The sequence below is a fragment of the Lethenteron reissneri genome, unplaced genomic scaffold, assembly GCF_015708825.2.
Source record: "Lethenteron reissneri isolate LAM-NWPU_2019-01 unplaced genomic scaffold, ASM1570882v1 scaffold_115, whole genome shotgun sequence".
NCBI classification, from domain to species: domain Eukaryota; kingdom Metazoa; phylum Chordata; class Hyperoartia; order Petromyzontiformes; family Petromyzontidae; genus Lethenteron; species Lethenteron reissneri.
The window spans coordinates 1,868,203-1,874,252 of NW_026890838.1; positions in this window are offsets into that span (position 1 = coordinate 1,868,203).

The following is a 6,050-nucleotide window of genomic DNA, read 5'->3' on the forward strand; positions in this document are numbered from 1 at the left end:
CAGCTGTTTCCATTGATGGCAGGATGGGTTGAGGAAGGCGCCGGGAACCAGGCTTTGATGAAACTTATATTCAAAAAAATCAGAACACACACACGTATGCCGGACAAACAGCTATTCCCACAGGCTGAGAGCGAAATCAAAGGAAGTTCCGGTGGTTTTTGAGAAGGCGAGCCGAGGGGAGAGATTTTTACGTAAAAACAGAGACACTACCCATACATTACTGCCACTGCAAGGGACACAAGAGCTACGACCAGCGAGCAGACTCCGGGGCACGGCCTCGAGATCAACAATGGGTGGTGTCTCGCAGAGAAGAGGGGGGAGGTGATACTCGGTGCTGAGTTCGGCATGGACCGACAGAGTATCGCTGAAAGTTTTATTCTACATTTATCCTGATGTTTTGAGTCGCTTGCAAAGTCAAGGATTGCGATAAGTTGTATTGTACTAAGCTATCAGAGTTGTGTAAGAGGTGTGCAAATACAATTTACAAGTTTTGAGAGCGAGTGCCAGCTCCAACAAGCCAGCAGGGTTGCGATCGGCAGGCTCCAGGAACCTGCCCCCGTGACTGGCACATTGTCAACGAGCTGCACCAGCAGAAGCCACGAGTCTACGAAGTCAACGCAAAGAGTTGAGTACTGCAAGCAGCAGGCTCCGGGGTGAGAATCTGCAATCAACCAAGGATGGCGAGGCTTGCTGTGTAGCGACGGGTCACGGAGTCAGAGTTCAGCGCTGACAGAAGAAGTGTCGCTCAAAGTCACTCTACAGTCTACACTGAGTGTCAGCTCCCACCCAACAGCTGCACGATCAAGGAGAGCAACGTAAAGCAATCAACCTCGAGAAAGGGCGGAAAGCGCCCAGCATCGTCCAAGCCAGCATCGCTGAGAACCAGCTGCACGCGCAATCGTGCACCGCCAGAGAGCACGGAGCAGGAGAGAGAGAGCACGGAGCAGGAGAGAGAGCACGCAGCAGCGCCACCGAGCGCCACCGAGCAAGGGTGTCAGCTGCCAGCGAACAAGCGACAAGCGTTGTGCCGACTCCGAGGAATTAATCGATTGTTCCGATTACCCAGTTTGACAACGTAATCATTGAGGGTTAAATGTAAGGAACAAGGAGGAGAACATCTCCAGGAGTATGGTGTTAACAATTCCAAGCATAAGAGTTCGCATATTAGAGTGTTATGTTTTTGCTTAGAAATTAAAGTTGCTTAACACAGAAGTGTCTGAGTGGTGCTTTCCTAAGTTGATGCATAATAATCTTAATGATAAGAACTGTATCGTGTGGTGAGATGTGAATTTGGAGACCTGACATAAACAAAACACAGACATAATCAGTCAATGTTAAAGCGAGAATAATTGTATCACCCGATTGATAATACAACCCTAGACAACGAAGCCGAGCTTAATTTAGCATAATTACATCACACTTGCATAACTTCCTACAACTCATTGTTATTATCCTGTTTGATAATACGACCCTAGACAACGAAGCTAAGCCCAGAGGCGTAGCTAGGATATTTTGCGCCCGGGGACGAACTATAAAATTGGCATCCCCCCCCCCCCCCCCCCGTTTAATCACATTTTCCTATTGCATCGAATAAGGAATAACAATTTAAATTTTAATGAAACATTGTATTTAAAGAAGCAAATTTATAGAAATTATATTACATGGCTCATTAAGTCACTGTCGTAGACTGGTTGACATAGTCTACAAAAGATTAATTTTTCTTGATTTCACTGTCGCAAACTGGTCAATCACGCAATCAAAATCTGTTTTTTTCCAAAGTTTCTCTTTCAACGCTAAGAAGAGCAAGATCGCTGAGACGATCTTGTCCCATTGAAGCACGCAAATACGACAAAATAAGTTTCAATTTGCTGAACGACCGCTCACAGTTTCGATTTAAAGCTTTCGTGACTGCAGGGATTCATCTTCTTGGTTCTTTCGGTAAAGTCACGTAGAAGGGAAGTAATAAAATAATAAAAATAAAACATAATAAAACAATTCTCACGACGTTTCGGCCACAACGCAAGCAGCCGGCTGCTTGCGTTGTGGCCGAAACGTCGTGAGAATTGTTTTATTATGTTTTATTTTTATTATTTTATTACTTCCCTTCTACGTGACTTTACCGAAAGAACCAAGAAGATGAAGACCGCTCACAGCTTGCAATTGAAACTGCTATTGTTAATACAATTTGCAGTGAAATTCGCAAATTCGGAAATATGTCGTCTCCATCAAACACAATAAAACTAAGAAGATCCAAAGAAGTTTCTGGTAGAACTTCATTCCGGTTACTGAGCAGCATTTTGCAATCTCCAATTTCTGTGAAAAGTTTGTGGCCATTGTTGTCAGTGTCATAGAAATTTCCAAAATCTGTGCAATTTCGACGAATTGCATCGACATCTGTGTCGGATAGAAGAGTTTTGACGTCCAGCAGAAATCCAAATTTTGTGTTCAGGTCTTTTAGTCGTAAAAACCGTGTTGACATCTCCTGTTGAAGTCGATAAAATACGCTCTTCATAACCCGCACAATTTCTTCTGCTGAAAGTCCTGCATCTCTTGCCAGTTCTCCTGGCATCTTCCGACGTCGCCTAATTCTTCTGTCCACATCGATCCCCCAGGCTGTGCATCGTGTTTTGGCGTTTTCTACAGCAACTTGGCTCAAATCATCCCGAAGCTTGACACATTCATGCTCCAAAGATTCAAGATCAGTTGCTGCTTCTTTGAAATTCATAGTAGGATCCTGTAAGCGCTTCTGAACACGATCAATTTTTCCAAGAATGACATTCCAGAAATGTAATTAAACTATGAAGTTAAAAATTAATACGCATGCCTGTAACTGTTCTGCATCACTTCTGGTTTCAGGCGTCATAGTTACGTCCTCCGATAATTTGTCTAGTAGCCCTACTAGTTCATCCAGTCCTTCATAGATAGCTTTAACAGCTTCTGATCGTGCACTCCAGCGTGTTTCAGACTCCCGCTTTACTGTGATGGGCACAGCTTTTTTTAACTCTTCCCAACGAATTGTTGAACGAGAGAAAAACAAATATATACTTTCAACTGTTCCAAAAAATATGACGACAAGTGGATCCTGTTTACCTGAGTGTACTCCTGCTAAGTTTAAGCTGTGGTTGTCACAGTTGACAAACAATGCTCTGTGATTTTTGTCACATATTCGTTGTTGAAGGCCGGATATATGCCCAGTCATCACAGCAGCATTCTCATAACATTGTGCCCGACAGTCGGCTAGAGGTATGTTGTCAAATTTCAGTCTCTCGACGATGACTCTATCTAGGCTTGCTGCATCTTTTGCATGTATCTCGATATAACCTAAAAATGATTATTTGATAGTTACTTTTTTAGTTTGAAAATCCACATCCACAAATCTTATGACCTGAGAAAGCTGTTCCCGATGTCCTAGATCAGGAGTTGAGTCAAGTAAGATACCGTAGTACTTGTTTTTCCTGATATCACTCAACAAATGGCTCTTTACAGTCGACGCAAGTATGTGAATAAATTCATTCTGGATTTCCGGTGACAAATAAGAAACTGATCCCGGATTTTCTCCTGCAGGTTGTACGTGTTTTGCTAACAATGGGTCATACTGAGCAACGAGTTTGATCAGCGCGAGAAAGTTTCCAACATTTTTATCCTCATCCGCATTCAAATTTTCCTCATGGCCACGTAGTGACAAATTTTGTGAAACCAGAAACTTAATACAGGTGAGTAGTCTTTGCAGTATATCTCGCCAACATTGTTTTTCCAAATGAATCTGAGCTTGAACCACTGCGTCAATTCCAGTACCATCAATTATCCTTCGTTTGGCTTCCTTCCATGTAGTAAAAGCTGTGCGGTGGCTAGGATTGTTTTCATGAGAATTTAGTTTTTCTGGCTTTCTCCACTTGTTGAAACCGTTTGTTAACTCAAACGAAGCTCGTGAGTTTGAACTCGATGATGTAAATAATAGACAACAGAAACAGTAAGCAGCGGTATTGATTGGTGAATATAATAGCCACGAACGATTCACTTCCTCTCCGTTCGCTAGTCGGCGTTTAAACCATGCTGATGTAATTGAACGTTCTCTGGATACTGGTGGTAGATTGTCTCTGTGCTGAAAAGGCAAGGATCTGAGAGTAATCATTTCATTCAGAAGAGGCTGTGATATTTTCGATAGCTTTGTCGTTTTATCAAATTCTAAGTAACCAGCATCGTGAAACCTTAGTACAGCAGGAACAGCATCATAATGAGTATTTTCAGCTTCTCTATCAGAAGATTCTTCTATCTCATCTTCTCCGTTACTGTCAACAAGTTTATCATCATGTTGAACCTGTTCAACGACGACGCCCTGGTCCTCAGTGTTTTCGGAGTCTTCCTCAGCATAAACAGTAACATCCATGTTTTTCTCCGAGTCCTCAATGTCTTCAACCTTCTCGTTTACATGCTCTGAAATAGGTGTTTGATAGCCGCCATCTTCTGATTCTGAAGAGTTGGAGTTTGCAGCTTCAGCTTCTTTCTTCTTGGCTTTCTTTAAAAAGCTAGCCAGTAATGTACTTGACTTTTTTGATGCCATTTCAGCTTCTTTTTTTTTCTTTGACGACATTGAGCGCCACTTCGTTTTCTTCCTGACATGGCTGACAAAAATGATAAATATATTATTATATCACTGAGTGCACTGAAGTGAAAAAAATGTGTAGGCCTAGACAATAACATAGTAGCACTGGAATAGTGCTACTACAATAAATAATGATTATAATAATTAGGCTATACATGCAGATTAAAAGTACATAATTTATACGCTTAAAGACAGATTATGCTGCAGATATTAAAAAATATCGATATAATAAATTGTATTCTATATTTTAAAAAATATTAATTTATTTATCAAAAAATATCATAAAACATACCTCTTGTTGTTCAAGTAACCAAAATAGGTCGCCGCTTTGGACGCCACCGCTTATAAGCTTCTACTGTCGGTCGTATGCGGCCATGTAACGGCATAGACTTTCCTGCCGAGGTTGACGCTCGTCCGGTGGCTTGTAGTCGTGGCACGGTGGTCTAGCTAACACAGTAACACTCTCACTTAGTGTCCGCCAGCGAGCATGGCTCGGCTCTTAGGTCAGTTCAAATGTAAGGTACGAGCGACGTACACGTATAAGTGAGCCTTGTAGTTAATGCTGCTAAATGAAGGCCACGCTCTGTTGACGTGCGTGGGCTGCTCCGGCTGCTGCAGCTGCCTGGAGCGTGGTGTCACTAATAATAACAAAAAATAGGCCGTCGTAATTTCCGCCACCAAAAAACAGGCCAGTGACTAAGGCTGAAAGACTGCGCCTGTCTGTTGTTTGGGATGTTCTTCCATGTACGTTCTTAATAGGCGAGCGTACCAAAATGTAATTACATGACATGTAGGCTATGTGTGGCGGGATATATAAACTTTTAGGTTGAGCTGTAGATTTGTGCAGTAGTTTCAGGCTGCCGCGCCTGCCGCAATAAGTTATAATGTAACGTTGTAAGCCTCATTTTGGCGCCCCTTAACCTTGGCGCCCGGGGACATATGTACCCCCCTGCCCCCCCCGAGCTACGCCTCTGGGTATGACTGTGGCCGAGAAGAACCGAAGCTTCGTTCGGAGCAAAGAGACCACGTAGCTTCCACACAGCATTGCGCAGCTGATTAAAAGAATGCCGCCCGACTGATTCGGATCGCCTCCACACTTTGAACACACATACGCAGTGTAGACATGTATTGTGTACACACAAGGTACACACAGTGTACCCACAGAGTCTACACATACACAGTGTATACACAATTTATACACACACACAATGTATACACACAGTGTACACACTATACACACAATAATGTTCACGTTGTTGAGCTCACGCACCCAAGGGGTCTCTGTTCAAGAGAGGGAGCAATGGAAAATAAATCTAAATAAACTTAAACTCAAACCCCGCTCTCTGACGTCACCACTCCGCAGGACCTCATCGGCGTGAGACGTCAGGGGGAGGTGTACCCCGCTAGTGACGTCATGTCACCAAGGTATTCGCCCCCCAATCCCCCC